The 12,495-nt window shown below is 31.3% G+C and overlaps 1 long non-coding RNA gene across 1 annotated transcript; it reads right to left on the reverse strand.

Moving 5' to 3' along the window:
- Positions 1-2,880: 2,880 nt before the first annotated feature.
- On the reverse strand, positions 2,881-11,286 carry LOC150104142 (uncharacterized). Its single transcript, XR_016548730.1, has 3 exons — positions 11,132-11,286; positions 3,359-3,442; positions 2,881-3,048 (listed from the first exon to the last, which is right to left on the reverse strand). It is a non-coding gene; the product is annotated as an uncharacterized LOC150104142 (long non-coding RNA).
- Positions 11,287-12,495: the final 1,209 nt, after the last annotated feature.

The raw sequence follows: 12,495 nt of genomic DNA on the forward strand, positions 1-12,495 counted from the left end.
GCAGAGTCTCATGGAACCCCCACCGGTTTCAACCTTTTTTGAGGTCTCCTCAGTGAGTAGCTAGCAAGGTGTTTTAATTTTTAATAAGAATCTCTGGAGAAGATACAGATGTAATTAATTTTTTAACTTGAGGATACTGTATATTAGGGTTACTAAGTAATTTTATAAGCTTGGTGACCCCACCCATAATGTACTGCAGTACACATCTTTTAGTGAGATATGGGAAAATACTAAGAATAGTGATCAGAGCTTTAACCACCTTCACAATGAGTTGCCCTGGTGTTGTACCATCTTTAGACTTGAACTATGTTTCAGGCTCAAACTTAATTGTTTGCATACTTGGGATTAGGAGTTAAATAACCAAGCTTATAAAATTACTTGGTAACCCTAATATTCAGTATCCCCAAGTTAAAAAATTATATATATATATATATATATATATATATATATATATATATATATATATATATAATGACTAGAACCGACGTTGTAATTGTATTTGAAGCTGTTCTTTCGTTTGTTGGTGTTTACAAACGAAAGAACAGCTTCATATACAACTACAACTACAGCGTTTTCATGCTAATTATGTATAGAGACTGTCTATGTTGTTCATAGTCTTTTAACCTTCAATGTTTAGTGTTTTTTCTTTCTTTTATAATGTCACCTGAAGAAGGCTGTTACAGGCCGAAACTAGTAGTGTTTTTTTTATATTAAAACCTTTTTACTTAAATCTCGGTTCTAGTCATTCAATTTTTCATAATATATATATATATATATATATATATATATATATATATATATATATATATATATATATATATATATATATATATAACAGAGATGGAAAAAGTACTAATATTATTATTATTATCATATTATTATTATTATCATTATTTGCGTTTTGATTATAATTTAGAAGTTCAAGATAAAATTTCGATAATGCATCTCTCCTCTAGGATGAACTAAATGAGTCTGGCAGAATGGATAAAACCAAAGAAGTACTTCACATTTGCCTTTTCCACGAGCTATATTAAATATTAAACCCAAACGTCTACGTAGAAGATTACTGTTTGCCTTCCAAAACTTGAATACATTTTGAGGAAAAACGAATTCATTTTGTTACAAAGTTACAAAAAAAAAATTTCCTTCCTATTCTTGTTTCTTATATTATGAAGCCGAGCATTGTATGTCACAACAATTGTTGATCAGAAGATATTAACTTAATTAGATCACTTTGCTCAAACTAATATTAAAGTGAGCAAGAATTCATATCAGTTATCTGGTACGTGATCTGAATATGTCAAAGCAACAAGCAAAACTTTGGGCAGTTCTGCCAGAATGGGAAAAAAAAATGTTGGCTAAATGTATAAAGATCCATATGTAGAAAGAAAAGTAAGAACCATTCGAATGTTTTATGATTTGATTTGCAGGATTAAATTTGTGTATGCTTAGACATAACTGGAATAATGGAAAATTTAAGATTTGAATGCAATCCGGAACACTGTTTGTTATTGATTATCCTAAATTTCATTTGAAGCTACTCTGCGAGTTATTTGTTGCAGTTTAATGCTAATGAGTAATTTCATGTAAAACAGCAGATTAAACATTAAATTCAAATGCATAATTCTGCACCAATGTGCAGAATTAGGTTACTCTATCCCTTAGATGGAAGCAAACATTTTTTTTTTCATCCTGCTAATTACGGAGACCATTTTATCCTGCAGATCCACAGAAGTTTTATAAATTTCGGAGGGTTTTAAAATTCATTATAAATGATTTCTAGATTGTCCAACTTCTGCTTTCTTCACTGCCATTTTAATTATCAAGGCGTGTACGTTTTGACTTCTCATTTGCATTTTCAGATATACGAATTTTTTTCAAGAAGGCGGCGTTCTTAGTGCTCTTTGTCCTCCATTTTGTACTCCTTTGTAGGTTGTAACAAAAACAATTTTATGTTTTTGTATGTTTCAATATATATACCTGAAATCATCTTGTTTAAATTATTTCTTATATGGAAATATTACCTGAACATTCGCAAAAATTAAAAAACAGCTAAAATTGAAGCTCAAAAGTTATTGTAAAATCAAATAAAAATTTTAATTTTTATAAGAGATACTCTTGACAAAGTTTTAACAAAGAAAATCATCCTCCCCCCTTTGAAAGGGGAAAAACAGCAACTATTATTTTAGCATTGTTCCGCTCAGTGTGTTAACTTGGCTGACCATAAAGATGATTTTAGTTTATTCAGAGTGTAGCACTTTTTTTGCCAGGTCACATGGCAAGAGCTTATGCGATGGAGTTGGGAGAACCATTAAACGGTTTGTTTCAAAGACAAGCTTGCAAAGGACCATTGAAAAACAACGTTGCCACCACAAACTGTGTTTGCCTTCTGTTCTAGTAATAACGTTGCCGGTATAAAATTATTTATTTACTTCCGCTTTCACAGCATTCATTTCCCCCCCTTTTCTAGATACCATTTAATCGGTTCACAGTTGATTTTGTTTGAAAATATAAAAAAAAATAATAAATAGAAAAAGAAACATTGCGATAAATATGTCAACACATTTTAAATGCGAAATGCAATCAAAAACGCGAAAATTACATTCATTTGATTTTTGTTATTGATTTCACTTTCAACTGCAAATATGTGTTGATTACTTTAGATTCTTGTATAATTAATCTAATTCTACGTCAAATAGTAGCATAACTACTAGGTTGCAAATTTCCTGAGCATTTATAAATTTATAAATGATGTTCCGGTTTCATTTGATAAGTAAATCTCAAACTGAAATAAAAGTTTGTGTGTTTGGATGAGTAATCGAGTTTCAGATTCATTATGTTTTTCATTTTTGTTTAATGCAAACACACAAAAAAAAGTCGTTTGTACTATAAAAACTTGTTTATTTTCAATTCATATAATAAAACACGATATAATATTAGGAACAGAAGCGTTCAACACCTCATAAAATTAAGGAACTAAACACATTGCATCAATAATACATAAACTGATAATTCATTTCTTCGAATCTTCACCATCTCCTTTGTCATCTGAAAATAAATAAAGCAATCATGAAATAATGATGTCTTGCACACACACAAGTATAAAAATACGCGGTATGGTAAAACTAATTTAGTTTCCTCGTGTAATTTAGTCATTTTACAGAGTCGTGTTTTATAATATATAAGTTCTATCATTATTTTTAAGAAAAGTTTAATCATTTTGGTTGATAAATTGATTTCAAAGAATATGAAATTGGGTTGATAAACATTTAAAAGCATATGAAAATAATTTCTCAAACTATAGAAAATAAAATTTTATGTATTCACAAGCAATATTCCGTCTTCAAATGATGCTTACCTGGACTTGTACTCTTCGGACACTTAGAACAAGTGCAAGCTCCTTCTTCGCACTTGCAAGATTCTTGGCAGGTGCAGTTAGAATCTAAAGAAACCAACAAAAAAGTCCACTTTTTAGAACAAACAGAATTATAAGAAAAGAAGTATATACGATGTTTATAATAAACCTTATAAATCTAGCTATTTCTATTTAAAAGAAATAGTTTTATACAATTTTAATGCCTTTTTTTATTGTTTGTAACTATCTATCTGCGGGTTAATAATGTTTCTAGACAGTGGTCGGCAACCCCTTATCCCATAATGAGATGTTTGGAATACTTGACTGCCTTGTGACTGTCAAGTACAAAACAGTAAGAGAAGTGTGTGTGTGTGTGTGTGTGTGTGTGTGTGTGTGTGTGTGTGTGTGTGTGTGTGTGTGTGTGTGTGTGTGTGTGTGTGTGTGTGTGTGTGTGTGTGTGTGTGTGTGTGTGTGTGTGTGTGTTTACTTAATTTTTATCATTACCGATTATTGTGTTACTTGTTTCCTTGCTGAATAATTACAGTAATTTCAATTCAAGTTCCGGAACTGTCAGAGCGGAACTGTAGCTGCTATAAGTGACCTACCGCAGTTGGTTTCACTTGGCATGAAACAAAAAAGAATAAATGATGGATACAATAATGACTCCACATGCAGTCACATCAAGAATGATAAAAGAACGTTCTTACGCATGCACTAGACGGAACTGCAACGTTACAATACAAAACATGGTTATTACTATTTTTTTTATTTATTATTTTATCGTCAGGATGAGCTATATGTTTTTTTCTACTTTATTATTATAGTTTTCGGCGATCAAATGATAACTGCTACTAGAATCAAAGAATTGATCCCGACTGCTTGCGAATCCCTGTTCTATATCATTTTGAGTCGGTTACAGTGTAATAGCTTTTCTGTGTAATATTTAACAGGCTTCTAATTGGTATACATCTTAATAAAGTATGTCTTAGTATTGAAATTCTTGGATAATTCGACTAACTGGAGGTTCGTGCCATTTGTATACTGCACATCGTCAAAGATGACGAAATATAAGAAAGATTAGGAAAAATACATTAGTCAGAGGACGAATTCAACTATAATGAGACTTATGGTGATCGAAATGGCACATAATTATATGCCATTAACAATTTCAAAAAGAATTCTGTAAAGAAAAAAGCATTAGTATAGCTCAGTTTTTATTTGAAATTTTATTTTATTGTAAAGCGTGTGATGCTTCTCCAATGTGGTTCACCGAGTAACTTTTATTTTGTTACTTTTCAATCCTATTCACAAATGAATCGGGAGCCTTTGCTCTACATGGTGCTTGTTCAAAAGTCACTTTCAGTCTATTAAGTAGGGCGATGGTCTTACACTGGACAGTAAAAATCAGTGACCACTTAAACATTCGCAGAAACAAGAAGCTATTCTACTTCGGCCAACCAGGATGAGAAAAACTGTTAATATTTTTGTTCATATATTTACTTATACGGAAGTTTCGAACGAATTAAGTGTAAAATATTACAATGTGGTCAATGCGCTCGGAGAGAATTTGTTTCTTTGGAAAGTATAAGTGGCTTCAATTAGCATATTAGACCTGCTAACCTGTGCGTAAAACTCCATTTTCCAGGAGAAATCTTTCTCTTCTGTCTAAGATAGATTAACTTAATTTTATTGTAAAACCTTTATAAATGTTTCTGTAGCATAGACGGAACTGAAACCCAAATCTTTTCCAACCAAGCACTCTTCATTCGACTGCACTAAGGAAATGCTATTTTTGAAAATGTACCAAGTAACTTTGTCTTACAATTATTGTCTCTTTTAGTGGTATAAACATTAGTTGAAGTGTCTATCACTTACTATTTTTATTTAATCTAAAGGTTTCATCTTATTTCAACATAAGCCAGTTTTAAGAAATTGAATTCTTAAAGTACAAGGACCAAAACAAAAATAATCCAAGTTTTAAAGCGGTTTAAAGTCTCAAACAATTGATGATTTAAAATATATTCGACCCCGTTAGATGCAGAACAACCAAATGGTTGGAATTTCTACGTAATTCACAGTTTGTTAGAGATGGGCTGGGGCTGTTTTAAATAGCACAAACAATTTAGGCCATTATGTAAGTTTTGTATCTGTAAGGAGTATACTAGGGGTCGGTTATCTGTTATGCTGGATGACTGAACACTGTGAAAAAGAATTGGGAAACAAAGATATAGTGGGCTTAAACGAACAGCATAAAACCCAGGAAGTATGAACTCAAAGAGAACCAAAATTAGGTTGCTCTATCCGGATATCGCAATATCAGAAGTCATAGTAAATGACTAGGGTAATGACAAATTTACAAGCAGGTCAAACTATTTTGTCATTGTTTCCACTATCGAAGCTATTTATTAGTTGCTGCAAATAAATGTGAAAATGTCACTTTAATTACGAATATTCGAATTTAACATAAATGTAATGAAGTGCCATGTTAACATTTAGTTGCAGTAACTATTTCTATTTGTGTTGCTTATATGCAATATATTCGTGAGTTTTTAAAATAATTTTAACACTAACATTTTTAAAGAAATTTCTTTTGATTTCACACGAATTTCTTCTTCTAGTTCATTATCATCTTGTCATATCAACACCTTTAATTTTTATTCATTAAAAGCAAGTAAGTGTATACACTCGGTCGCTTTTCCTCTATGGCATTTTCACCAGTTATGCTTCACAAACCGTTGAATTTTAAGTACAAAAGACATCTGAACAATGCCGGAGCGAGGTTATTTAGAACTAACGGGTCTCTACTGTTATAAGACAAAACAAACAGGTTTGGTACAAAGACAGTACGGAAGAATCAAGAATGATAACATCAATGTCCGAAAATTTTTCATTTCCGCTTGAGGGGAGCTTTATCATCACAACGATTTCTTTTCAGTCATAATCGTAAATTTATTTCTTCAAGAGTTTACCGGTTATGTTTGAGTGGTAGGAGACCAAAACTTCAACTTAAATATTAATCTTTTTTTTTTTTAGGAGAGTTAATTTTTGCCACCACATTTCAATTATTGCTAATAGTAAGATTCGGAATTTTGAAAATTAGCAAGTAAATAAATATTAGCTCTCTCGGGTGTGGTTTAATCTCTAAATTCCAAACTAAATTAGATAAAATAAATTAAAATCTTCCTGATATGTGTACAAGTGCCAAAAATAAGTGAAGAAATCTTTTTAATCGGGAATGTTTTTTGTTTTTTAAAGAAACTCATTTCATTTTGCAGCCAGTATTTTTTGGTCTCAGATATTAGATTCGCTAAGGAATCGACAATATATTTATTCCCTAATAAGATACTTTGAATTTGGTGGGTGAAAACGGTGCCTATAAATTTTGCAGCTATGAATTACTTGTACTGTGGGATGTACAAGTAATTCATAGCTTTTAAGATGTACGCACAGATTTTAAGATGTGCATCGTTTTATAAAACGTTTTCTAAAATCTATTTTCAACTGCCTTACAAGCTAAACATAATTTTCAATGGAATGGCTGCTATCCGTGTAAATAAGGAAAATGTATTGAAATCTATTGCTTCTCATAAAAACTTCGGTAATCTTGTTTTTAACTCGATTTAATTTGCAGTAAATTGTCTTAAGGAAAAGGCTGGAAGCTTCTAGAAGCTGAAAAAAGAACTTTTCTAGCATAAATCGTTAACCGATTGCATTATTACATTCTATTTATACCATCGTGGTCAATACAATCATTCAGATCTAAATACATCCCTTCAGAAATTTAGATAAGATAGCATGTATTCTGAAGACAGCCATCAAACGAAGCCATGTAACGTGCAACAGCTTTTGAAAGTCCCACCTGTGGCTCTTCACACTGGGTAAACCTCTGAGAACTTTATAGACACAAAACAGAAGGTTTTTGATAGCCAAATGTAGTGGTGGTAGTAGTATGGGTAATAACGCTCATATAGTACCGGTATAAAAATCCTAGCTCTTTATACTATACAATATAAACATGTATATTGAGTAGCGAATAATTCGATTACAATATGTTCTCATATTGCAATCAAATGATTACAATATGAGAACATATTTCTTATGAGTACAATTTTCCTCTCCTTCCAAATTCCAAACCAGTTACCATAAGTTACATTAGCCCTTTCGCTGGTCGGAATGCAAGGCCAAGAATGGCGAGCGGTGGTTGAAGAACTGGTTTCTTTCTGTGCGACAACTAAGAAATTTGCTTTTCCCAGAGGTGGTCTCAAGGTGAACGATCCTGTGATTTCGGTTTGTTAATATCACGATAGCTAGACTGCCGCTCCAGTCGGTGACCTTTGTTCATCCAGTTGTATCAGATTATCTACGAAGGAAAGAGTGTAATTTATTTTAAATTAAAAACAGAAGGCGCTTGACAAGGGACTTAACTAGTGTCTGTGATTAAGTATTGGAGAATGCCGCTACTTTTATTTAAGAAAAAAATAAATAAATACAAAAATGAAAGAAAAAAAGAACAAGTTGTTGAAGTGTGAATTAACTAAGGAATTCTTGCTTTTTATGACCTCCGCAGTAAATTGTCAGAGGTCAACAGTCCGGAGAGTACAAAGAAGTCTTATTCCACGTACTAAATTTTTTTCTTTCTCTCCTCTCTCGCTTTTTTTTTTTTTTTTTAAGATCTAATAGCTATCTCTTTGTTAAGAACTTCCTTTGCTTTCTCTTTTTTTTTCCAAAGTTGATGTTCATGATATTTTTCCCGGTTAATGTTACAGCCAGTCTTCGCAACCTTGAGATAATTTTTATTTATTTTTTCTAATATATAAAACTGTCGTACATACAATATTTCCTTTCGGATTAGACAAGAAAATATAGGCTAATTAGCATCAGTGAATACGACGTGCAGCTGTATCCTAAGAGTAAAAAAAAAAAAAAAAAAATGTCTGTGATGTAATCTAATATCGTAGCAAAGCAGTGTGTTGGTGGGAATATTTTGGAAAGTTCTGCCAGTAAACATGAAGGAATGAGACTGTAGAGCATTCTTTAGATCACTAATTTTCAAACTATTTGGAAACATTCATTCATCGAGAAATAATTCTGTGATTGTGCAACAAAAATTACTTTGTGCAACTTTGGTCCTTCGCGACATCAAAAAATACTCAACTTCCGATAAAGTAAATAATTCTTCCTAAGGAGATTAGTTAAAAATTATATTTTATCAGATGACAGCAATGTCGGCTTTGAATATTATTAGTAAACAATTTACAAAACTCTGGCAAAAATGCAGGTGTCATGTTATTATGTAATTATTTTGAAACTTTCTACATTTTAAATTCAGTAAAGCACCGACTGGGTCGAATTGGATCTGAGTGTTTCGGCTCGTCAAGAATAAAAGAAATGTAGATAAGTGGTTGAAAATGGAACTGAGAAGAATTTTAATATCTATAAGGTTTTAAAGAGAGCATCCATAGCTCACTCGGTGCAGACAATGCCCTCTGGCTAGAAAGATCATGATTCGAATCATGTCTAGGACATAAAGAACGGAACAACCTTTATAAGAGAATTCCATGTGAAGGTGTGTAAGGCGGTCTTATATGGAGGGGAATGGTGTTTGCGTGATAAAAAAAAAAAAAACAGTTTCCTCTTGGAAACGTTTTTATCACGCAAACACAAACGAGCCAGTAAAACACGAGCAGTACCAATGATGATGCACCTTTAAAGAAAGGGTTCGGAATCGGTTATATCTTCGCGAGTTAAGAAATATTAAAGCACAAATAAAAACAATAAAATAATTTACTGCATACGATATGTTATTCGACATGAGAAAAGATATTTCCATATCTCTTAAGTCGATATATAAATATATATTATAATCTAATTAAAGTTTTGATCTTTGCATTATTAATTTGACCCCCCCACGAATATTACAGATACAAAACCCTCTTTTTTATAATATTACATCTAAACCTGCCCTAGAGACTATACATTGAACTTTTTTAAGCTACTTCAGCCTTCTAGTAAGAAGACAGGCGGTCAGTTCACCTAAAGACATTCATAAAGACCCAGTCATCGATGGGATTCGAATACACAGCTTGTTGGTCGAAGAGCGAGTACGCTATGCAGTCAACTAACCAAGTCGGCAGTAGTTTACATATATGATTAATGTTTCATATTATAAAATATTATGTATAAATACAGTTTTCTCGTTTTCACAATATATATATATAAATTATATGTATACATATACATGATTTATATATATTATTTAATTTTTATAATATAATATAATTAATCTTTTTCATTTTATTATACATATTCTTTGAGAAAATTAAGGAGACTAAATCCTGCAAAAAGTTCGAAAAGCAGTTACAGTATATAAATTAGAGCAAACGGTTTCTAAAGGAGCTCTTAGAGTGCTCCATGCTAAATGCCATGTGACACCGTGAGAAATCACCAATAATTCGCTTGCTGGTAATGGATTATATGTATTTTCATGTTTGGACAAGTTACTGGTTGTGTAGCCAAGGTAACGCCCATTAAATTGCGCGGACGTTTTGAATCCATTGTGTTTTTAAGTTCGTGTGTCGTCCATCGTAATATTTCCTGATTTGAAAAAAAAAAAATAATAATAATAACAAATTTATTTACGTTCAGTTTGTGGTTATATAATATAAAAGCATAAACAACAGAAGGAGAAAATGAATCACCATAACATTTGATCTCACAAACTAGTTATAACATTCAGTTGAAGAAACCGGTCTGTAGAAAAAAATTAAATAATTTTTCCACGGAGTTATTTGAAAATTTCAACAATAAAACATGATATTCATTCAAATACTTCCTGTATGAGTGTATAATCTCGGTGATCCGAGCTATATCCTGTTTGAGTCTTCGAAATAACTCCGGCATTTCATTGAAACTAACGTATTACACTTTCATTATATTAACATTAAATACAGAAGTAGATTCGGTTTTATTTTTATTAAAATAAAAATTGATATTGCAGCGTTGATTAAATATGTCAGTGAGATTACCTGACACGATTAATTAAAATATAAAAATAATGAATTAATTTAATATTATTATTCTCTGGCATTATTTTTATTAAAGCAGACAATTTGTTATTATTAATATTATACATCAGGTATAACTATAATGTACACCACAGCATTCATTGTCAACTAAAACAATTAAAACATCAGAAAGCTGCTCTTCCAATATTTTTTGATCGAACAACAGTGCTGAATGATCAGTAAACATTGATTCATTAAGTGCTTGACATACTGTTGCATGCTTAGTTTAAAATACGTTATTTCAGCAATCAAACTCTATTGTATGACGAATTAATGGTATCATACCAAAGTTAACTGACTACGCATTAAATCATTCCTAAAAAATCTCCAAAAGTAATTGAGCATCTGTTGCACGTTTCAAGCATAAAGAAATTAATTACTTTTCTAGAAGTAGAGAAAAAACACACGCACAATAAGAACCTTGCAACTTATATGTAACATACAACATACAACACAACCAAAAGAATGTTAAACAACTATACCTTTAACGAAAAAGCCGTTACCAAAGGAAGTAATACTACTCATATAATATAATACTACTCGCAAAAAGTCAAACTTCGGAATGTTATTTTATAAATAAAGAAATATAAATGATTTGATATGGTGTATATTGCAATATCAATTTTACAAGAAGGTATTTTTAAAAAAAATTAACTAATCAGAAAAATTTCTTTAAAAATAAGATTTCAATCGTTTTATATGAATACTCTACCTCCACATTTGCAAGCTGGGTCAGGCATGGTGGACACAAAAGTACGTGACGGTTAGGTACCTTCTAGATAAAAGACGAAAATACTGATTCACATTGTCAGAATGATGGCGCTTTTATTGAGTGTGTCAGCCGTTGTTAGGCAACGACGTTATGTGCTGTGCGCAAAGGCTGAGCGTGTCGAGTGCATCAGTCACCAATCACGCAACAGTTAACAGAAAGGATGTAAGATAAAGATGCTACCTGTTAACCAATGGTAGTTCCTGGGGTTAGTTTCGTATTGCTCTGAGTTTTCTTATTTTTTAGTTGATGAAACCTTAAGCTGGCAAGAAGCCAATACTTCCCGGAAGTTAATGACTGTAACATGGTTGAAATACGTTAAAGGCCATTAATTTGGATCATGAGACATGAAATGACTGTGGATAACGAACTGTTTGAGAGAATAAAGATAAATACAATTTATGAACACGCAAACAGTTTTGTCTCCTTATATCTTGCACGCAGGTAATAATGTTAACGATGAAGTTTTCCAATCTCGACTATTCATCGAAGTTCATATGCACGTATTTCTTCAAAAGAAAAAGAAAAAAAAATCAAAGACCGTTAGCCATGTATACTTCACGGAGAAAAAAAAAAAAAAAGAAAATTAACCAAATGAAAAAGAAAAGAAACCAGACCATACATTCCTTACAGTTCACCTAAGGAATGAACTTCAGGAACACAAACACACACCCACGCATATACATACACAAAAAAAAAAAAGAAAGAAAGAAAAAGAAACCTTTTATGAAGAGCTAAGGTGGAACTCGCAATTTACTAATAGAAATGATATCCACAACATTGTATTTAACGATTCTAGACATGATATGAAAAATGTTTGTTTGCAAATGTGTAATTATAAAAAGTAATAACATTATTTAATAATAAGACGAGCTCAATATATAATCATAAAATATAAAACAATAAATCTCAATAAAGATTTTAATTAAATCTTTATTGAGATTTAATAACAACAACAAGAATAATTGTAAAACGATTTAAAATATCGAATATATACGTAACAGAATACAGGAAGAAAATATAAAACAAGAATACTCCTTTAAAGGACAACATAAAACTTTCAAAACTAGTGCTTACTGTTAGAAACGACATGCAATTTACACCTTTAATATAAAAACAAACTATTAACTATTAAAAGTGCAAATTTCGTGAAACTATTAATAAACAATGAAATAAAAATACCGTTCATTACTGACAATAGTCAGCAATGAATAATTTATATGTGAAATATATAAAGATAAACTTTCCCCCATGTTAATTATTGAACTCTCAAAGAGAGATATTAATTTGGATAACTTTTAAATATA

The sequence above is a fragment of the Typopeltis vanoorti genome, chromosome 8 (genome assembly GCF_054136105.1).
Source record: "Typopeltis vanoorti isolate ZY-2024b chromosome 8, IOZ_Tvanoo_1.0, whole genome shotgun sequence".
In the NCBI taxonomy this organism is placed as follows: Eukaryota; Metazoa; Arthropoda; class Arachnida; order Uropygi; family Thelyphonidae; genus Typopeltis; species Typopeltis vanoorti.